We start from the raw sequence: 22923 nt of genomic DNA, 5'->3' as shown, positions 1-22923 counted from the left end.
AAAAAAAAAACCCAAACCAACCAAACAACCAAACCAAACGAAAACCAAACCAAACCAAACCAAACCAAACCAAACCAAACCAAACCAAACCAAAAAAACCAAAAACCACAAAAACCCAAAGCCACCCATTCCCTCCTTATTAGAGTCATTCCTCTGCAAATTTTCTTCCCTATGTTTTAAACTAAAAGCCCTCATTTTCTACATGTAGCTTTGTGTATTCCTAAAAAGAGAAAGAGTACTAGTGGGCCCTTCCTTCTGCCCTTATGTGGTTTTCTGTAGTAGTGCTTAAATTCCTGCACAATCTCTCAGTGTCTGAATGTACTCTAGTGTATTCTCAGGAATAGTTTTGTTAATCTTTCTAATTTCTTTTGAGAGGAACACTTTTGCTTATCTACATGATGAACGCTGTAGGAGTTCTTAGGAAGTAATTCCTGGTCCCAAATAGATTTTATTTGTAGAGAAAGGATGCCTAGCTTCTCCTATTGCTTAGAGGAGAAAGTAGAATTTCAATTTAGGATACTACTCTTTTAAAACTAATTGCAATATTTTTTTTTTCAGTTTCAATGACATGGAATTATAGGTAAAAATATTTGGAATAATTTAGTTGGTAGGAAAAACTTTAAAAAATATTCACAACAAGAAGAAAGGTGTGCCAAGGAGAGGTGGGGATCCAGAGTCCTCTTGAGGTCATCTCAGTGGACTCCGCTCCTCAGACAAAAGAGCCTGCCTACAGTCCAGAGACTGTACGGGGGCACAGCGATACCTTTATACCCACGGTCCGAGGTTTGGATGAGAACTCTGTTTTTTTTTTTCTTTTAAAGATTTATTTATCTTGTGTATGTAAGTACACTTGTAGCTGTCTTCAGACACAGCAGAAGAGGGAGTGGGATCCCATTAGAGATGGTTGTAGGCCACCATGTGGTTGCTGGGAATTGAACTCAGGACCTCTGGAAGAGTAGCCAGTGCTCTTAACCACTGAGCCATCTCTCCAGCCCCTGACTCTGGGTCTTGTTAGCTAAACTACTTCTTTGTTTTATTGCTAAGCATAATCCACGAGACAATTAAAACTAGGGAAAATAAGTAGCTTGCCCATTTCCCAAGCCTTCATTTATCTTGTGTGTGTGTGTGTAGTGTGTGTATGTGTGTGTGTGTGCCAGGAGGTCAGAGTACAACTCCTGGGAGTCACTCCTCTCCTGCTACTTTGTGGGATCTGGGGTACAGTTCAGCAGGCCTATAGGCAAGTATCTCTACCAGCTGAACCATTTTGCTGGCCTGCCTTCTGTGGACAGCTTACCTCTCTTCTTCAGCCTGGCTTTTGTGGTTGTTTTTGTTGTTTTCTTTTTCCTGAAAAGTCATGGAAAGACAGATGGACACGTCGAGACATAGGTGTGAGAAGGCCCTACCTACTGGATCTTGTGTGTTTCCTTTGCTTCTGTCCTGGCCTCCATCATATGGTAAGGGACCTCACTCCTACCCTGGTTCACAGGGCTGACCCGGCTGTGTCACTCTTTCTTTGGTTACCAGGCCACTTCCTTAGCTCCTTCAAAAGGACAGATCTTAGCTTGTTCTGGTCACACAGGTCTAAGCAAAGATCTGTAGTCGTTCTCTCTACTATAGGAATTATCAAACACACGACTCACTCATTAAAATTGGTGACTCCTACCCCATCCCTGGATGTGTGTCCGGTACAGAATCAGTGACTGGAGGGGTAGCCTGGAAAACTAGCTAGGCTGTTCTTGTCCACCCTAAAGTCCAAGAACTATGGAAGAAAGGATCCAAGTTAAAGTAATTTTCTCTTGGCCATGTTGTTAGGGAGTCACGTCCAGTTACCCAGAACTTTCCAAAACAGTGGGGTTGTGGTTGAGGGGAATGCTTCATTTGAACAGCCATTCTATCAAAGCAGGGACTGCCCTTCTTATGTCGGACCTTTCCTCCTGGTTTTGAAGTGAGTACCTAACTCAGGCTGGACCACTTACGGCATGTCACTTCCTCTGAGATGAGTCGGATTGGTCCAAAGGGTTAGTATTTCACTCAGTTCAGATCAGCCATATCCTTTCTTTCCTTGGAGCTGTCGGGGAGAACACCTTTGCCTTGACAGCAAACAGGAAGGGTGTGAGCCTAGTGCCTTCCAGTAGCTTCCATAGCAGCTGCGTGGAAGGAAAGCAAAGCAAAACAAAACAAAACCCAAAACTCACAGTCTGAGACAATGAAGTCAAGATGAAGAGGGAAGCATTAGCCTAAAACCAAGATGGTGTGTGGGAGACTGGCCTCCTCAGGCCTCCTGAGACCCTTTGCTTAGATAAACAAGTATCCCCACCGGTCAGTTCACCTTTCCTCCTTGGGCTCTGTCAGCTGTAGCCTAAAGCATTTTGCCTAGGTGGACTGTAGTTACAGTCACTATGGAAATGCCCCTGGATTTTCTGCTGCTTCTTGGGACATTTTTCATTGACTAGCTGTAGAAACTGTGACTCCATTCAGTTGTTTTTGGAGGTCCAGAAGGTGTGTGTGTGTGTGTGTGTGTGTGTGTGTGTGTGTGAGAGAGAGAGAGAGACCCAGTTCAGCCCAGTCAAGTTCTCATGCTTATGTCCTGCCCAGTTACAAGGACTCCCAGTACTCACGGTATCCATCAGCCTGGTGTGGAAGGCTGTCTGTAGTGATGGAGAGGAAGCAGACACGAGACCAGAAAGCAGAGCGCCGACAATGTCAGGCCTCTAGTATAGGTAACTGGGGAGTCAGCACATGGCATGATTTTTGGCCAAAACTAGTGTATTAATTACTTCCCACACTGATGTGATAAACACACGACAAAAAAGAAACTTATGGGGGTGGGGGAGGAGAAGGGAGAATTTACTTGTGTTCACAAGTTTGAGGGCCCAGTCTATCACCAAGGTAAAAGTGGGGTCATACTCTGTCTATAGCCAGGAAGCAGAGAGAGAAGGAGAGAGGAGAGGGAGACAGATATGCTGGTGGTCTTCTCTTTTTCATGTTTTCATTCACCCATAGGATGTACCACCACAATCAGGAAAGGTCTTCCTCTCTGGCAATACTGTCAGGGACACACCCAGGGCTGTGTCTTCTAGGTGAGCCAGTCAAATAGACAGAGAACAACGTCACATCTGCTCTTAGGTGAGGTGCTGCCACTTTCTGTCCCCTTCCTCCCTCCCCCTCCTCCACTTCTCCTCTCTTCCTCCCACTGCTCCTCCTCACTGAGTCTCACTGTACAGCCCAGGCTAGCCCAGAACCCACTCTATAGATAACTCTGTAGCAGTCAACCTGTTTCAGTCTTGCACATCTGAGACCTTTCACCAATTACTGTGGTTCTGTGTATAAGCTACAGCACTGGCTAGTTACTGATATTTTTTGATGAAAAACGTTTTCTGGGACCCTGGAGAAGTGACTTGGTAGGTAAGGTCCCTGGCTGCTCTTGCAGAGGGACCCAGGTTGGATTTCCAGAACCCACATAGTAGCTTATGATCACCTATAACTTCAATTCCAGGGGATCAAATTCCCTCTTTTGGCCTCTGTGGGCACCAGGCACACACATGGTACAAACATTCATATGCATCAAATAAAAATAAATCTTAAGAGAAAAACCAAACCAAACCAAACCAAAAGAGAATTGGTGTTTTTTTTTCTAAGAAAAGGGATGGTGATATTAAGAGGATCCAAAAAATAGGTGTCACCACACTTCCCGACACCCGATGGTTTAATTCAAGCTTCTAACTTCTTGTACACTGTCCCCACCCCCAGCTGTTGTAGACCCATGACCTCATCAAGAGCGAATCAAACACTAAACAAAGGATACACTGTGGCACTGTATCCTGGAGAATTAATTGTGACAAACCCTTCCTCTAAAGCCATTTGCATTTTCAGTAAATCTACAAAGCTTACATTAATTAAAATATTTCCCCCATCCTGCCTTCTTCACAAAGAGAATGAGTTCTGAAGAAGCAGGGTGCAGTGCCAGCTACTAGTCTGTGGCTGTCTTGTGTTTCTTGATCGTATTACCTTTCTGCCTTTGAGATCTGTGTATTTGGTGTTTGAAAATTCATAAACTCTTAAAAGCTTAGTCATTTAAATTGGCTTTGTGAGCAACTGCTAAGATTACATTGTGTATATGTGTGTGTGTGTGTGTGTGTGTGTGTGTGTGTGTGCATGCTTGTGTATCTACCTATGTGAGGATGCATGCATGTTGTCCTGGATAGTTTTATGTCAACTTGACCAAAACTAGAGTTTTTTGAGAGGAGGGAGCCTCAGTTGAGAAAATGCCTCCATAAGATCTGGCTGTAAGGCATTCTCTTAGTGGCTGGTGGGGAAGAACCCAGCCCATTGTGGGTGGAGCCATCTTTGGGCTAATTGTCCTGGGTTCTATAAGAAATGGGCTGAGAAAGGCACGAAGAACAAGTCTGTAAGCAGCATCCCTCCATGGCCTCTGTACCAGTTCCTGCCTCTTGCCTCCTACTTCCTGCCTGTAGGCATATATTTCTTGCAACCTACTTATAATAAGGGTTCAACCTCTCACCACCCAGCAGGGGTAGTGGAAGAGAAAATTAGGATACAGGGGAAGCAGACCTGTTCCACAATAGTTCTTTGGGCAGCAGTTCAGCCCTGCAGCAAACACCAAATATGATTTAGCAGCTGCAGACCTAGCTCTAGGCAGGCAGACACCAGGCAGCTGTAGTGCAGTCCTAAAGAAACCACTAGGCTCACTAACTGGCCTGAGAAGAGGCTAAGGAAGTGGCAAGCTGTTGCAGGAACCTCATAGGCAGTTCTTCGGTGAGTTTCTCTCAATGGCAGCATTCCCACAAGTTGAGCTCAACAATGCTACGTAAGGCGAACCAATATATGAATAAATGTGTATAGTTAGTGAAGAGTAATGAAGTGGAGCAAACCAAACCAAGGCTCAGTGCTCATCTTCCACTGTCTGGGGGGGTCGTATTTATACTCCTTCATCAAGTACCCTTTCATGTGTTTGCTGTATCAAGACATCCTTTGACCTGCGTCTGCTTCAGGAAAATATTCTTTCACGTGTTTGCTGTATCAAGACATCCTTTGACCTGCATGCCCCAGCAAACCATCGTAGGACATAACTAACTTTCCAAAGAAAATAGAAGTTTCCAGTTCACCTGCCCTGCTTGAGTTCCCGTCCTGAGTTCTTCAGTGATGGACCATGACATGGAAGGATAGCTGAATAAACCCTTTCTTCTCCAACTTGCTTTGGGCTATGATGTCTCACCAGAGCAGCAGTAGTAACCCAAAGTAAGACATGTGTAGAGGCCAAAAGACAAGGTGGGGTGTCACTTCCCAGGCATCACCCATTTTTTTTTGAGACTGGGTCTGTCATTGGACTGGAACTCATAAGTAGGCTGGGCTGACTGGCCATTGGGCCTGCCTCTGTTTCCATAGCACTGGAATTACAAGTGAGTCTCTTAATTTTTTTTTTTCTTTTTTCTTTGACAGGGTCTCCCTGTGTATGTCTTGTTGGCTTGGAACTTGTTATGTAAACCAGGCTTGCCTCAGATTCACAGGGATTCTCACACTGCCTCACAAATGCTAGGATTAAGGGTGTATATCTCCATAATGCCTGGTTGTACGCCACTTAAAAAATTAAAACTTATTATTGTTACTATATTATTATTTTTGTTGTATGTGTGTGTATTTATGTGTGCGAGTGTGCCACATGAGAAAACTTTGGCGGGTAAGTTTTCTCCTTCCACCTTTATGTGGGTTCCAGAGGTTGAACCCAGGCTGCTGAGCTTTAGTGGTGAACGCCTTCGCTCGCCAAACCATTTTGCTTGCCCCAAATTTAGCTTTTTCACTTTTGTTTTCTTAATTAAATTTATTAATTTATTTTTATGCATGATGCTTTGCCTGCATGTCTGTCTGTGTGCCGTGTGAGCTGTCATGTGGGTGTCGAGACTATGATCCTCTGGAAGAGCAGCAGTATTCTTTAGCTGCTGAGCCGTCGCTCCAGCCTCCATTGCTTAAAGACAATTTGATATATGTAAACATATATCTTGGTCATATTCATCTCCAGCTCCCCACTCCTGCCCACCCAAGTACGTACTCAGCATGCCCCGCACTCCCAGCATGCCCCGCACTTCCAGCATGCCCCGCACTCCCAGCATGCTCCACCCCTTGCTGCTTCATGTCCTCTCCTTTTTTAACCGGTTGAGTCCACTTAGCCCTGCGGGTTGGATGATGACTGATGGTGCTGGCTTAATCTTACGCAAGGGCAATGAGTTCATGGATGTAATGGCCATGACATATAGAGAAGAACGTACGTCGCATAGTTCTTCCCCAGGCTGTGGCCCTTGCAGTCTTTCTGTCTTCTCTTTTAGGATATTCTCTGAGCTTTGGGGGAAGGGGTTGATATCGCTATCCCGTTTTGGGACAGGAAACAGGGGTTTCAGGGATCAAACTCAAGATTCCTGGCAAGGCAAGCACATCATCACCTGGCCTACGCCCCCAGGCCTCCTATACTGTTCCGTTATCATTCTTTTGTTGACTAAGTAGCTGTTCAGTGAGCACTTTTCACATGACCGTGAGATATGAAAAGGAAACACAGCCTCGGGCCTCAGAATAACTCAGTCTAGGTTAGACTTACAGTCTAGACTATAAGCCGTGTCATGACACCTCAGTACCTGCCACTTTCATCTTGGATCTACACTGGGAAGTCACACTGGCTAAAAAGGGAGAACAGAGCGCCAGCAAAGGTCCATCCAGGGACAGACTACAGACAAGCTATGCGATACATGGCATGTGAACTCACGCCGACTTCAGCTCTCCAGCCTCGCACTTGTTACAAGCGTGGAGAATCAGGCAGTCTAAGTTTTCTGAAGTCTGATGGTTTAACCACGAGGAGACAGTGAGGTCTTGGCAGACAACTGCCTTCTTAAGGCTTTTTCAGGCTTTCCTGCTGAGATCTGTCGAGGAGCATGGAGTTTCTTTTTAGGGCTGCAAGTTAGCTGAAGGCATCAATCTTTAGTTTATCAAGAAGGTTCAAAAATGCGCTGTGCCTGGGTCAGCGCTTAACTTCTATTACAACTGTGCAGTGGAAATACAACTGGGTTAGCTGGCACCCTCAGGAACATACGGGGCAGCCGGGCACGAGAGGCAGTGTGAAGCAGGGGTTGAAGCAACAATTGCCTTGCTGGGGACTGTGGATGGTATAAGGATGCTGATCCAAGGGAGATATGAAGAAAATGTAGTCTCGCATAATTGCTTTAAAAGCTGCCCGATTAACAGATATTAATAGGCACCAATCTAGGCACTGATTGATTGGCAATAAAGGCAAACAAAGCATTTACAAAGCACAAGTCTTGTGATCAAACCTGGGCCTAGTGTGAAAGTGTTCGTCTGAGATCCCAGCTCCTTCCAGATCACTGCTTCATGGGTCTCAGGAGGCGGATCTCAGCAACAGGTGACCGCATCCACACGGCAGGTGGGAAGGACCAGAGAACAGGTGCAAAGGTCTATGCCTGATATCTCTGGGGGAAATTCTTGATGTTAGCACAGGGCTGGTGTGTGTGTGTGTGTGTGTGTGTGTGTGTGTGTGTGTGTAGGCATGAGGATGTGTGTGTGTATGTAGGCATGAGGATGTGTGTATGTAGGTATGAGGATGTATGTGTGTGTAGGTGTGAGAATGTGTGTGTGTGTGTAGGTATGAGGATGTATGTGTGTGTAGGTGTGAGAATGTGTGTGTAGATGTGAGGATGTGTGTGTAGGTGTGAGGATGTGTGTGTGTAGATGTGAGGATGTGTGTGTGTAGGAGTGAGGATGAGTATGTGTGTAGGTGTGAGGATGTGTATGTGTAGATGTGAGGATGTATGTGTGTGGGTGTGAGGATGTGTGTGTGGCTGTGAGAATGTGTGTGTGGCTGTGAGGATGTGTATGTGTGTAGGTGTGAGGATGTGTATGTGTGTAGATGTGAGTATGTGTGTGTAGGTGTGAGGATGTGTATATGTGTAGGTGTGAGGATGTGTTTGTGTGTAGGTATGAGTTTGTATTTGTGTGTAGGTGTGAGGATGTGTATGTGTGTGGCTGTGAGGATGTGTATGTGTGTAGGTGTGAGGATGTGTATGTGTGTAGGTGTGAGGATGTGTATGTGTGTAGGTGTAAGGATGTGTGTGTAGATGTGAGGATGTGTGTGTGTGTAGATGTGAGGATGTGCATGTCTAAGTAGAGGCCAGAGGACATTCTTGGATATCACTTCTCAGTTGCTGTCCACCGTGTTTTTCTTTTTAGATGGACCCTCACAGTGGCCTGGAGTTTGCTGGAGTAGGCTAGGCTGTCTAGGCACTGAGCCCCAGGGGTCTGCTAGTCTCTGCTTCCTCAGCACTGGCATTATAAGTCTATACCCCACACCTGGGTTTCTCATGTGGCTTCTGGGTGTTGAACTCAGGTCCTTATGCTGTTACAAGGTGAGACTGTCCTGTTGACTATCTCCTCTTGAGTTACACTGCACGCCACACAGACGAGGCTGAGGAAGCAGAATTGCTGCCAAGGCTCATTTCATAGCTTGAGATGCTCAGTGTGAAACAGAAATGTAGAACACCGTTTACTTCCTCATTAAAGGTATGGACACAAAGCTTTAAAAATGGCCTCTCTCTTATTGGATTTTTACTATTTAGTGTTATTCTCAGTAAAGACAAATAAATACTATGATGAATTTTGCTATTGGACTTTTATAGAGTACAGTACCAATTTCTAAGAAATATTTATTATTACTTCTATTTGTGGCTATGCCTGTGTACTGTGTACGTGTATGTAACCTGTGCAGGAACCCAAGGAAACCAGAAGAGAGCATCAGACCCCTGGGCCTGGAGTAACTGGTGGTTGTAAGATGCCAATGTGTTTTCTGGGAACCACCCTTGGGCCCACTGCAAAAGCAGCAAGTCCTCTTAAACCACTGTGCCAGAGCCCCAGCTACAATAAAAGTGTTAAATACAAGCAGAGGAGCATTCAACATTTGCCCCCAAACAGAGAAACATGACAGCGTACTTAGCAACTTGCACATGCATGCATTTATATTTTGCTTTTTTAATGGAACAATGAAAATATCCCTCAAACAACCCAAACTCCTTTTGAGACAAGATCCCATGCAGTCTGGGCTGGCCTCAAACTTACTTTGTAGCATGTCATCTTGCTCCTACATCTCAAGTTCTGGGCTTATAGGCAAGAGCCACTATACTAGGTTTCTACCTCAATTAAAAAGACATCTCTAGGGCTGGAGAGATGACTCAGTGGTTAAGAATGCTCTTGCAGAAGACTGGAATTTGGTTCCTAGCACCCACATTTGGTGGCTCACAACTGCTAGGAATTCCAACTTCAGAGGATGCCCCACCCTCTTTTTTGTGTGTGCATGTGTGTGTGTGTGTGTGTGTGTGTGTGTATGAAAAATAAAATACATCTTAAAAAAAATTACCTCAGTGTATGCAGGCTCTACTCCTGCTGAGTCAGGAAGAACGGGCCTGCAAAGAAACTGGGGTGCCCCTCTTCCTCATTCCTTCTATATTATCACTTAAATTATAAAGTCATTGACTAATGCAGTAAACTAGCAGAAGCAAAGCTATGCTGGGCTCCTGAGTTATTTGTGTTTCTCAGAACTCTGTTGCCTTCACTCTTTCTTGAAAGGAGTTCTGGTTTTGGTGGTAAGTGTGGCCCCTCACAGCCACCATACACTGTGTATGTTTACTGAGTCGTAGGCATAACATACACTTAGCATTGAACCTGCTGAACTCCTAACCAACAGGTTCACCTGCGTTCTGTGCTCATGGGGCATTGGGAACGAGTGGTTCCTGTAAGCAGGGTGCAAAGAAGCTGTATGAAGGTAGAGCACTTCATCTGCTCCCCAGCATATGCCACTGGCCTATAGAGACTTTGATGAAGTTATCAGTGATTTGCAGATGTTGAGAGCAGAGCTTTAAGCTAATGGCGAGTTCCTGTCTCTGGGATGCTAAGATTGGTGTGACATTTCTCTATGAAGATGGTCCTAGTCTTTTAACTAGCTGGCTGGATGCCCAGGTATAATTTTGATTAAGTCTATAAAAAAGAAGAAAATAGATTTTTGAGGGAAACTTGCCCCCAAGCTACAACTTTAAACAGTTCCTGGGGGAATGTGCCGTATAAAGAACTAGGAGGGGCTCCGGGAGCTGAAGAAGGAAGACAGCGTTAGTTATAGAGATGTAAGATCCTGTGTGCCTATGCTCAGGCTGGTCCCACCCTGCTGTGCTGTATTGCAATGAAACAGAATCACAGTTAGCCAAATAAAAGCAAGAATGAAAGGGAATGAAGATCTTTAGCATAGGACAGAAGCAGGAACAATTCTACTTAAAATAACAGCACTGAATAAACTGCCCAGTGATTTGCACATTTAATCATTTTCTTAGTACTTAATTATGCATGTGAGGTAAGCACTCTATACTCTTCCAGTGAGCTACAACCCTAGGAAGTTCCTATTATATTTTGTTTTTATAGGGTCTCAGGTATCTCAGGGTGGACTTGAACTCATTACATAGTGAAGGAGCTCCTGATCTTCCTCCTTCTACTTCCTGAGTGCTAGGATTACAACTGTGTACCATCACACCTGATTTACGTGGTTCTTAGGACGGGACCTTAGGTTTCGTGCATATCAGGCAAGTACTTACACATTCAGTTCTCACAAGTCCCGTATACTGGTGTTTATTAATGCATCTGTTTTTCCGACAAGTGAAATGAATTTCTTAAGGCTTCATAGTAAAGAGTGCATGCCATGCAGCCCTCTGCACAGCCTGAGATCCCAAGCACTGTGCTAGTGTGAAATGAGAGTTTTCCCTAAGGTGGTCTGGGGGATCCTGTTGGAAAAGCCATTTGCTGAAAGCACAGGTTCACGTTTAGTGTTAGACCCTTTGACGTAAATACAGTCCTCATTAAAAACATTAGTTTTAGCCTGGTGGTGCTGGTGTACACCTTTAATCCCAGCATTGGGGAGGAAGAGGCAGGCTGATCTCTGTGAATTTGAGGCTAGCTTGGTCTACAGAGCGTTCCAGGACAGCAGGGCTACACAGAGAAACCCCTTCTTTGAAAAAAAAAAAAAAAAAAAAAAAAAAACAAAGACAAGCAAAAAAATTAGTTTGAGGTGTAGGGTTGATTTCTGGGTCTCTTTGTCTTTCTAACTGACATTCTTAAGCAAGGACTCTTTATCTGTCATCAACTGGAAATAAGGAGACGGCGGCTTCTTCACAGTCTAAGGTCAATGGGGTATTGCTCTGGAGAGAGGAAATGTATACGCCTCCCTACCAGTCCACACACGGGCTCTCAAGGAATGGACGCCAGCTAGCCGAGGGGGTAAACTCAGATGTAGATGCTGAGGAGCTAACTAACGAGGAGATCTCGGTTGTTAGTATAGCTGTGGAGTCATAGGGGATTCTCCTGACTCCGCTGACTCAGCATGTTAGGTGTCAAGGGACAACGCTCAAGCTGTAGGTTTGATTTGTAAGCAAAATGTTAAAGTAAGTGAGGGTCCGTTTGAGGTGTGTGTGCACGCGCACATGCGAGCGTGCATGTATCTGTGTGTGTGTATGCGCATGTGCACAAGCGTGCATGTATCTATGTGTGCCTGTGCATGTGTGCCTGTGTGTGTGCATGTGTGTGTGTGTGTGTGTGTGTGTGTATGTGTATGCGCATGTGTACGAGCGTGCCTGTATCTGTGTGTGCCTATGCATGTGTGCTTGTGTGTGTGAGCCTGTGCATGTGTGCCTGTGTGTGCGCATGTGTATGTATGTGTGTTTGGTATGGTGCCTGCACGTAAGTGTGCAGCTCTGTGCATGTATGTGCAGACGGGAACAAGACATCCCATGTCTTCTACTATTACTTTTTGCCGTATTGCCTTGAGATAGGGCCTCTCACTGAGTGAGAATCTCATCAGGAAGACTAAGCTGTCTGGCTGATGAGCTCTCAGATCTACGGTCTCTGCCCCCACCACAGCACTGCAGTGGTAGGCATGCAGAGCTACGCTGGGCTAGAGGCTGGATATTAGCTCTTCAGGTTTGCGTAGTAATCTGTCTTACCACTGTACCTCCTCCCTGGCCACACTCTTTCTTTCTTTTTATTTTTTTAAATTTTTTAAAAAAGATTTATTTATTTATTTTATGTGTGAGTACATTGTAGCTATACAGATGGCCATGAGTCATTATTCATGTGGCTACTGGGAATTGAACTCAGGACGGCCCGCTTGCTTCAGCCCCGCTTGCTCCAGCCCCGCTTGGGCGTAATGCACTGTAGCTGTCTTCCGACGCACCAGAAGAGGGTGTCAGATCTCATTACGGGTGGTTGTGAGCCACCATGTGGTTGCTGGGATCCGAACTCAGGACCTTTGTAAGAGCAGTCAGTGCTCTTACCCGCTGAGCCATCTCACCAGCCCTCTTTCTTTCTTTTTAAAAAATTATCTTTAATATTTTAGTAAAAAAAAAACCCATTTAGCTGGAAAACCTTGAAGATATTAATCACTCAATAAGGCTCCATAAGAACAGGGTTATGATTTTTTAGAGTCTTTGGAGTTAACCAGTTTGGGCTTAGAACTTAAGAGAAGACACTAGATCAGGGGGCCCTTCTGAGCACTTCACAATCCTGGAAGACTCTTAGAAGGGACCTAGGACCTCTTTTTGCTGTTTAAAATCGGCATCGTGGGTGGAAAAGAAGAACCAGGAATCTGATGTCTCAGCACTGTACTGTCCTTCCTAGGAAAGGAGAGAGCATCGTACTGAAACCCAGGAGGTCATCAAAGAGTCCCCTGCCTGTAGGGTTGGGAATCCCCTTCTCCTGTGAAAGGAACAAAAGAATCTGTGGTTGTGTCAGCCTGGGTGACCGCTGCGCTCTGGGTGGGGTGGACGACAGGCTAAGTACCCTCCTCCAAGACCTCCCCCAACCAAATCTAACGCCATCTTCCTAGCTGGCTAGGGGTTATTCTCTACGACTTTCTCTGACCCCTCCTTGAAGCCTGAAACGTTCCAGCAACTCCTTCCCTTGGAGTTAACAAGGGCCATATGTTCACCACCCGCGGTGGGAGTAGTTTTCCCTTTCATTTGTCCTCAAATTATGTCACGCAGGCTGCTCGACTTACCCCATCCGTGGCTCGATTGGCTGCCTCCTCTTTTTAGGCCTTCGGTACCGGGAAAAGCCGTTCACAGGCGAGAGAGTCTCACAGAAGCGCAGTTAACTGTTCTGCCGGCTTCCTGGGCAGGGTGGTGAGCGAAGTCGATTCAAACGCATCCATCTTCTAAGCTGTTAGGTGGAAACAAAAACACTGCAGAATCCGCCCGAAGAAAGCTAAACACGTTTCAATCTCATTTTCAAAACACTAAACTGCTGTAGGATGATAAATGAGGCAAATGCCTCTAATTTCCTCCCGTGTTCTCCCCATAGCCAGCTGGGCTTTTTCTGGCACCATCGACTATCATCACATCAATGAGTTCAAATACATGTGTTCTTAGGAAAGATACTAGATGTGCTTTTATTTGGTAAAGCGAATTTGTTTAACAGTCAGGGTTTGACTAAATGACACTTTGAATGTGTTTTCAACACACATATACACACTTCCATGTATTATGCTTTCTTACACACACACACACACACACACACACACACACACACGGGATGGCATGATGGTGGCAGGAGTTCATAGCAGCTGGTCACATTGTGTGCTGGTGTTCACCTGGCTTCCCTATCCTCCTTTATGGAGCCTGAGACCCAGCTCAGAGAAGGGGTATCACCTATATTCAGGGCGGCAGGCCTTCCCACCTTCCCACCCGGTTTCAGTCTGTCTAAAACACCTCCCAGACATGGTGATTTTTAAAAACCAGTTGACAACAAACATTAACCATTTTCTCTTTCCCCAGTTTTGTGTCTTTCCTTATAGAACTCATGGTATCTTAAAAATCTACGTTAATAATCCTTACCGGACTTTCATTATGTGAACTTTTATTGACTAACTCTTATATCTAGAGATGTATGTGTATGTTTAGTTACTTTTAGATGCATAATTATATGAATATGCTATACATGGTATAAGATGGTCACACAATATTGGAATAGTGGGAAAGACACTTAAATTTTGTTTCATGTTGCTTATTAGTGGCACAAACTCTTTATATATCTTTTCATACTAGTGATGATATTTTAGTGAGACAGAGATTCTGACTGACCTGATATCTCTGAGGACTAGGTTCCATAGGACCAGAAGATGTTCTGTATCTGTCAGGGGAGTGAAGGGATCACTAGCCCTACACAGCTGTGATGCAGTGAGCCCAGCGATGGCGATCATGGTAAGACAGCCCCAAAAGAGCAATAGTGGGACTTACATCTCCGCAGCAACCAAGTCTAAGTGAACTTGAGGCCCACTTAACAGGGAGGAAATTACACCTGCTACCAGAAGCCTAGGTAATTACTCACTGATGCTTAGACCATGGAATGTAGAAGAGAACTTACCACTGCCATTTTCCCAAACCAGTACTTTTGAACCCTTTTCATTATTTAATACTTACATTACAAATTCAATATCGTTAGTGTTAGCTTTTTCTTTTCCTGTCTCTTCTCCTCCTCTTTAAAAAAGGACTTATTTTTAATTGTGTGTGTGTGTGTGTGTGTGTGTGTGTGTGTCTTTGTGTGGATATGTGTGTGTGAGTACAGGAGACCAAGGAAGTCAGAGATGTTAGATTTCCAAGGCAGTTGTGAACCATCTAATGTGGGTGCCTGGAACAGAATTCCAGTCTTCTGTAAGAACAGTATATGCTCTGAATTGTTGAGTAATCTCTCCATTCTTTCCTTCTTTCCTTCTTTCCTTCCTCCCTCCCTTCCTTCCTTCCCCCTTTATTCCTTCCTTTCTCTCTCTCTCTCTCTCTCCCTTCCTTCCTTTCTTCCTTCCTTCCTTCCTTTCTTTCTTGGTGTTGGCGACTGAGGCAATAGCCTCATATGCCGGAAGCGTGCACTGGGTCACTGAGCTACACCCTTAGTCCCGTAATGGCTTCTTTGGCAAAAAAAAAAAATCTTCTATGCATATATAGAATCATAGTTGGAGGAATATATCAGTCGATTACTGCATCTACCAATTTACAAAGACTTGTGCTAAAATCTGACAGTTCTCACTTTCATGGGTGCTTTTCTTTCGTTCCTGCAAACGAATCAGGACCTATTATGCTTTTATAATTCCAAGACATGTTTTGAAAAAGCCCAAGGACATTCTTCTTGATCTGTATGACTATTATCCTAATTTTAAAATTCTAAAATTCCTTCAGAGATTCCCGTCAACTGTTTGGATCGTTGAAATACATTACTTTTAATAGTAAGATCATACACACATCCAAATATCTCTTGGCAAACTGGTCTTTACATGGTATTGATTTTCTTTGAAGATCAGCTGCTGTCTTAGTTAAGGTTTTGTTGCTGTGAAGAGACACCATGACCAAGGCAACTCTCATAAAGGAAGACATGTAATTGGGACGGGCTTACAATCTCAGAGGTGTAGTCTGCCACGCACACTTTGCGTGAAGGCGGTATCTGAGGCGTAAACTTCAAGGAAAGTCAGTCTCCTGCCTCCGCATTGTCGCCTGGCACCCCAAACTCAGAGGTGGCCCAGATATGTCCTCGTACTAGTGTGCTAGGAACTCACCAAGATATCATTTTCTTACAGCTAGCAAGAGAAAATTCGGACATTGCTTTCTGACCTTCACCAATGTTTCCAACTATCCTAGTTTAATGTTTTAAGTACTAGAGAGTAATTGAAAGGTTTCTCTCACTCTAAGACATTAGCTGAAAGTGTTAGTTCAAGATTCTCCTCTGCCTGCCTCCAGCAAGAACCAGAGAATTAGCATAAGAATACCTCAACAGAGAGGGCTCCACCCCTCTTCCTCCTGCTTCACATCTAGCTACCAGACCCTGCTGACCTGGGTGTGTGGGGGTCGCTTGCCTATGTGACATCAGTCTAGCACTAGGACTGGGAGAAGAAAGACTTAGACTCACATGCAGGACTAGCACGAGAACTTAGATGGGCTAGGACTCAGATTCATGTATCTCTCGCAGTCCCCCGGGCCCAGAGTGCTTGGGCCTGGAGGATACAGCACCAGTTCAGAGGAGATAGCTGCTGCTTTAGACCCAGTATGTTTTAGATAGCCTCAGAGGTACCTCAACTGTTGAGCTGCCAGATTTTTTATTTCTCTTTTGCAATGATTGTAAAAGCCTCATGTCATTTTTAAAAGAAATACACTCAGATTTTACACCACCCGTGTGTAGTCTGTTTGTCAAAAGCCGAATCCCGTGCCCACCTGGCCAGAATCCCTCGTCCTGCGGAACAAGGGACCCCGCGAGAAATCCCGGTCCGTAGCAGTAGTCCATTATCATCAAGGCCGGAAGCATGGCAGCGTGCAGGCACACATGGTGCTGGAGAAGGAGCTGAGAGTTCTAGATCCTGATCCGCAGGCAGCAGGAGACCGTCACTGGATGTAGCTTGAGCACTGGAGACCTCAAAGCCCACCCCCTCAGTGACACACTTCCTCCAACAAGGCCACACCTCCCAATATTGCCATTCCCTATGGTCAAGCATTCAAACACATGAGCCTATAGGAGCCATACCTATTCAAACCACCACAGTTACTTTCTCGTGAATTATCACAAGATCATAAATTAACAATGTTTAGTATATTTTAAAATTCCAACAAAGTAGCAAACTTTTGAACTTTTTACTGTAATGGTGTCTTTGTAAGAATCTTTTAAACTAAATTTTTCCGGGGTTAGTTTAGTAAAAATGATAATGTATGCCGGGCAGTGGTGGCACACGCCTTTAATCCCAGCACTTGGGAGGCAGAGGCAGGCATATTTCTGAGTTCGAGGCCAGCCTGGTCTACAGAGTGAGTTCCAGGACAGCCAAGGCTACACAGAGAAACCCTATCTCAAAAAAAAAAAATGTATTATTAAAAATCCACTTAAAAGGGCATTTGTGATCTATTAATAACATATTTTTGGGGCTATATTTTTGGGGCTGTATTCCACAAATTTGTGTAATTGCTGTGTCAACTAAAATATTTTTAAAAATTAATATTTGGGGCACAGGGAGATGGTTCAGTTGGTAAAATACCTGCTGTACAAACATGAATATCTGAATTTAGATCCCCAGAGTGTAAAGGCTGGTTGTGGCCACTGAGGTATGCAACCCTAACCCTAGTGCTGGAAGTTGTATGTGGAGACAGGTCGATTGCCAAGAGCTCAACTGGCGACCCAGCCTAGACAAAACAACGGGACCTGGATTCAGTCAGTGACTCTGACTCAAAATAAGGTGGAGGGTTGTAGAGGTTTGGTTTTTGCTATGTATTGTAATGCTAGCTACGGGTCCCATAAGACCTGGCTGTCTCCAAGGTCATTTCCAGTGATGAGAGAATCTGCATGCACACGAGTGATGCTATGCAATCTTGCTCCCAAGTTATCCCTGATTGGCGAACCAAGATGCCAACAGCTTATAACTGGGCAGAAGAAAGATTGGTGAGGTTTGGGTTCCCAGGCTTGGGGTCTGAGGAGACCTTGAGGAGGAGAGAGAAGAAGGTGGAGAGAGGAAAAGACACCATGGGTAGGTGAGTCATGAAAGCATGGCTATGAGGGCTGGCCAATTAGAATTAAGAGCTGCCCAGATGGAAACTAGCAAGTTATAATTTGGGGAATAGTTGATAGGGAATTAGGCACAATAGCACAGAGCGTAGATATCTGCCCAACTCTAGTGCATACAGCTTATTATAAATATAAAGATTGTATACCTTTTATCTGGTAATGGAATGATCAAAGCAGGGGTAGAAACTCTCCATTGAGATGAGCTATTTAGTACAACAGAGAGTAATTGAAGAAGATGTCCAGTGTGCACATACACAAACCTACACTCATAGGAACACATAGAAACAGGTGCATAGAGCACACATGTACACACAGAAAATCATATTTTGAACAAAAGAACATGGTGCCATGTGCTCTCCTCGCTAATGGAGATCTGTCTCCTTGAATATGGGGCTCACAGTAAGACAGATTGATGGCTATATGACCCCCACACAGAATCCACAGGTACCTCCACAATAACACAATGCAATGCAATGAAAAATTGCTTTTCATATCAAGTATAAGAGGACTTTTTCTTAACATTAAGACTAGGAATAATCTAGAAAAATTGTTCTAATGTATGTATATTTCAGATCTTCCTGGATACCTTTGATATACAGAAGCAAAGAAACATATAAGCAAATAACTGCATTGACCATGTAAAATATGTTTGTACATGATGAAGAGGGTTTCATGTAGCATGGCACATGTGGTAGGAGGAAAGGGAGATTGAGAGAGCAAATCCCAGAAATGTAAAGCCAAATGGCACACTTAAAAGGAACTTGGAAGGTGAAAGGTATTTTTGAATTGACAAAAAGAGATGACAGAGATTTGAGAAGCCACAGAGAAGGCATGACTGTACGTATACACTGAGGAGTGTGGAGCCAGAAAATAGGATTCCTGGGGGTAGGTAGGCATGAGACTAGACGGTTAGATGGGATGCAGGTCCTGAAGGGCTTTGTTCTGTTCGTCTTAGGGGGTACTGGAGAATGAAATAAAGGAATGACCTCAATGAAAGACATATAACATTTGTAAAGCTTGAAGAAAGTGGGTGTTTGGAGAATAATTTAAGGTAAGTATAGATGAAATTCTTTTAAATATAATTTAATAATTACATATTTGATATATTTATAATTTAATAATTACTTATTTGACATATTTGTTGTCAGGCAGGATTACCAGGGCATGATAAAAGTAAGTCAGAACATATTTTATATTTGGTGGAAGGACTGAGCTGACTATTTGCCATGATGCTACCAAGATGAGCCAACATGTTCATTTGCCCTTTAAAATCGTGTCCTGGGCATGGAGAGACGGCTCAGTGGTTCAGAGCACTGGCTGCTCTTGCTGAGGACCCAGGTTTGATTCCCAGCACCCACATGGTGGCTCACAATCATTTGTAACTCTAGTTCCAGGCGACCTCATGCCCAAGGGGGTTGTATTATTCACTATTCTGCCATGGTGATAAAATACCAGGACGAAAGCAACTTAAAGAAGGAAGGCTTACTCGGGCGTACGGCTCTAGAGGGGTATGAACGCAGAAAGTGAGGAGACCCAGCACTAAGTGTCAGGCATGGTGGTAGGAACAAGAAGCTGAGAGCTCACCTCTCCGAACATGGTCACAAAGCAGAGAGTGGGGTGGGGAGAGAGAGAGAGAGAGAGAGAGAAAGAGAGAGAGAGAGAGAGAGAGAGAGAGAAAGAGAGAGAGACAGAGAGAGAGAAAGAGAGAGAGAAAGAGAGAGAAGAGAGAGAGACAGAGAGAGAGAGAGAGACAGAGACAGAGACAGAGACAGACAGAGAGAGAGACAGAGAGAGAGACAGAGAGAGACAGAGAGAGAGACAGAGAGAGAGACAGAGAGAGACAGAGAGACAGAGACAGAGAGAGACAGAGAGAGACAGAGAGAGACAGAGAGAGAGACAGAGAGACAGAGAGCTGGACAGAGGGAGAGCCAGAGAGAGTGAGCGAGGGAGAGATTGAGAGAGAGAGGGAGGAAAGGAGGGAGGGAGGGAGGGAAAGAGAGGACAGTGTCAAAAGGTTTTAGCTCTCACCCCTCCCCTTCTCCATGACGTACTTCCCCCAGCAAGGCGGCACCTGTAAACCTCCCCAAACAGTGCAATTAACTGGGTACCGGGCCTTCAAATATTTGAGTCTGAGGGGGACATTCTCATTTAACCGCGACAAGAACGAGGAGGTCTGGAACCAGCACTCATTGACAGGGAGAGCTGTCAGGAAAGTGTGAACTCGAGAGCACCGCTTCTGTTTCTTGTGCTGTTATTTGTGAGAGGGACCAGGATGACCCTTTGGCTAAGGGGCATGGAAAATACCTGAAAAAAACAAAAACCCACTCAAACTTCCAGCAGCCTTGAGACTAATAGGGTCAGTGCAGTGGGATAGTGCAGTGGGGCGGCTCAGGGAGAAGGGAGACACGCCTTGCACGCCTGACAACCTGCGTTCCATCTCGGGCCCTGCAGTGGAAGGAAGGAGGGTGCTGATTCAGGGAAGTTGTTCCTGGCCCCTGGCACACCCACACACAGTGGCAGATGAAAACTTCGTGAAATAAATGAGATCAGTTACATTTTGTTTCAAGCTATGAAAGTGAAATTTGCCTTTGAAAGAAAACTGAGAGAAAAGAACAGCGTAAAGAAGAAAACACATAAGCCGCCCCAGTCACACTTCTCACGGTTGGTATTGGCCAACCTGCAGTCTATTTTCTATAAATGTTTTTCAAAATGATGTAAAATACATATATTTTCAAGTTCTGTGTAGCCACTGTGTTGCAGGACATTGTGCTGTGCCTCCTCACTGTGACGGGCTTGTACCCCTCTAGATCCATAAGCCCAAATAATAATAACTTGAGGAAAGCAAGTTGCAGAAAAGTGAGTGATCCAATCCCCTTGAGCGCGGAATCTCCTGGAACTAGAGTTACATTTGGAGCTTAACATAGCGCATGAAGAATCCATATGCTATAACACATGCCTTTACGTGCTGTGCAGTACAACGGGCTCTTTGTGTCTCCTCTCTATGGCTCAATTAACCACAGTTGGAAAGTGCTTGGGAAGAGATGTCGGTACTGTACTTGTAGAGACTTGTACTCTTGTTATTGTTCCCCAAATGTCACAATATGACAAGTGTTTATACAGCATTTACACTGTACTTGCTATTGTAAATAATCTAAAGATAGTAATTTAAAGCCATGGGAGGTCTTATGTACCTCTATACAAATACCGCATCACTCTGTTTAAGCCTGTTGGTACCTTTAAGGGAAACCTAAAAATCATCCCATATGGGGATTATCAAAGGACAGATGTCTTGCGTTACTTTTGTTGTTCTTTAATTAATTTGAACCCCACTCATCATTTTGAGGCATGGCCAATTACATTTTCCATGGTGATCATAAATATATCTTTTGGCATAAACATTTCACAATATCTCTATTTATTTTCCTAGGGCCAGTTTATGGATGTAAAGAGATGACCTGGAATTTGTCAGACACACGCACTGCTGACCACTTTTGTGGGATGATGGGAATTAACCTCACTTTTGCAGAAGCACAGCAAGGCCCTCTAGATGGCTAGGGGAGACGGCTTGTACTTATTCATTTCCTTACCCGATACTTACTGAATGCATTCTGCAGCACAGCATCAGAAGAGAGACAGGCATGACTCTCCTAGCAGGGACCTGGGAAGCTAGAAATCATGGGTCAGCTCAGTTAGTGATGAGGGATGGACAGCTGAGTCCAAGACTCTCAGAGTTACACCACCAGCCCTTTCTTCCCTCACAATGGTCTTTGGAGCGCCACGCCAGGGCTGGTTTGTAGTATCTTTCATCCCTCATTGATCTAACTCTGGACACGACTATGGTTGGCCTTTGGTACCCTGACCTCTCGCTTAGGTACCTCTTTCTCCTCCTGGATTCCCCCAAACACTGCCTATGCACACAAGGGATCCAAACCTGAAGGAGTACATCGCGTCAGCCATTCCTGTCTTGCTGTGGACGAGTCAAGACAGTGCATTCCTTCTTTGGACTGTGGTGGCAGATGGGGGGGAGCAGGTAGGTGGGTAGGTGGGTAGGTGGGTAGGGACAGTTAGCCAGGAGGCATTTAGAATCAGTTTTTTTTTTTTTAAATTGAGGATCAACAGACATTGCTTCCTGCGGAAGAAGTCCAGTTGCTATCTGCTGCTAGAGCAGAAAGAAGTATCTTTCTCTACAGGCCCTCCAGTCTCCCAGGCCGATATGAAAATTTGGACTTGCTGGTCCTTTCCTCCAACCTCAGCTCACACAGTCTCAGTCTTCTCATCCGAGGCAGAAGGCGAGTGGTGTGAAAATCCACTTAGAACACACCTAACCCCAGCCCATTCAAGGGACGCTGTTGGAAATAGAGTTCCATACACTAGGAGAACCCCACTGCCTGGAAGACCCTCCCCCCCTGCTGTCTTTGCCCCCGCCTCACCCCCATGAGGAATATCTCTGTTGGGAAGGAAATGTAATCATCGTCTTTTAGCACCAGGACTGAGTTTAGATTCTGTTCCAAATTGCATTTCTGCTCAGTGTTTGATGTTAATTAGAGCCACAAATCATTCCTATTTCCCTTCTTTGTAGGAAAGCCAGCCGCAGCACGCCTGCCATCCGGATAACTGATGAGCAGGGCGTCTTCCTTTCTGAAAATATTCTAAATGACTGTGAAGGGCGCACAGCGGTTTTGACGTATCTGTAATAAAAGCTTGGAGACCTGGGGTTCCGGGGTCATGGAATGGGCCTTGTGGGTATTTTTTGAGATCTGTATAGTTCAGCCTTTCACTGCGCTGGGTTTGTTGGAGGGTGGAATGAGAACGGAAGAAGGTACCCTGGCCAGGGAAGCCGGACCCGTGGGTAGAAGAGGAAGGAGATTCTGAACCAGATACACTTTGCAGCCAGCGAACTGTTGACAGCAGGAAAGAAAACACCGGAAAGCTGTCATCTTAATGTTCGGGATGTGGAATTTCTAAAATTTCTAATGGAACGTGTGTGTGTGTATGTGTGTGTGTGTGTGTGTGTGTGTGTGTATGGTGTATGTAGGTGTATGTAACTAGGTGTGTGTATGTGTATATGGTGTATGTAGATGTATGTAAATGGGTGTGTGTTTGTGTGTGTGTGTGTATACAAAGGTTGATATTGTATCTCAGTTATTCTCCACATTGTCAATCATCACCACCACCACCACCATCACCACCACCACCACCACCATCATCACCATCACAACCATCACCACCATCACCATCACCACCACCACCATCACCACCACCACCACCATCACCATCACAACCACCACCACC

The 22923-nt window shown here is 44.8% G+C and overlaps 2 long non-coding RNA genes across 4 annotated transcripts in view; one reads left to right on the top strand and one right to left on the bottom strand.

Moving 5' to 3' along the window:
* The window catches only part of LOC116095034, a 24995-nt gene extending 3664 nt beyond the window's left edge, over positions 1-21331 (bottom strand). The window contains exons 1-3 of one of the 3 annotated variants that reach the window (XR_004120410.1): positions 21230-21331; positions 13103-13263; positions 1999-2147 (exon numbers count right to left, since the gene is read on the bottom strand). This is a non-coding gene — a long non-coding RNA (uncharacterized LOC116095034). Of the gene's footprint in view, positions 1-1998; positions 2148-12458; positions 12720-13102; positions 13264-21229 lie in introns of those variants that run through there. The other 2 variants (XR_004120411.1, XR_004120409.1) reach the window with 2 other exon arrangements.
* Positions 21332-21455: 124 nt separating this feature from the next.
* Positions 21456-22362, top strand: LOC116094773. The gene is made up of 2 exons (XR_004120310.1): positions 21456-21661; positions 22211-22362. It is a non-coding gene; the product is annotated as an uncharacterized LOC116094773 (long non-coding RNA).
* The last annotated feature ends 561 nt before the right edge of the window (positions 22363-22923 follow it).

The sequence above is a fragment of the Mastomys coucha genome, unplaced genomic scaffold (genome assembly GCF_008632895.1).
Source record: "Mastomys coucha isolate ucsf_1 unplaced genomic scaffold, UCSF_Mcou_1 pScaffold17, whole genome shotgun sequence".
Taxonomy (NCBI): Eukaryota; Metazoa; Chordata; class Mammalia; order Rodentia; family Muridae; genus Mastomys; species Mastomys coucha.
The sequence above is the reverse complement of the archived record's forward strand: the minus strand, read 5'-3'. Positions and strand labels throughout refer to the sequence as shown.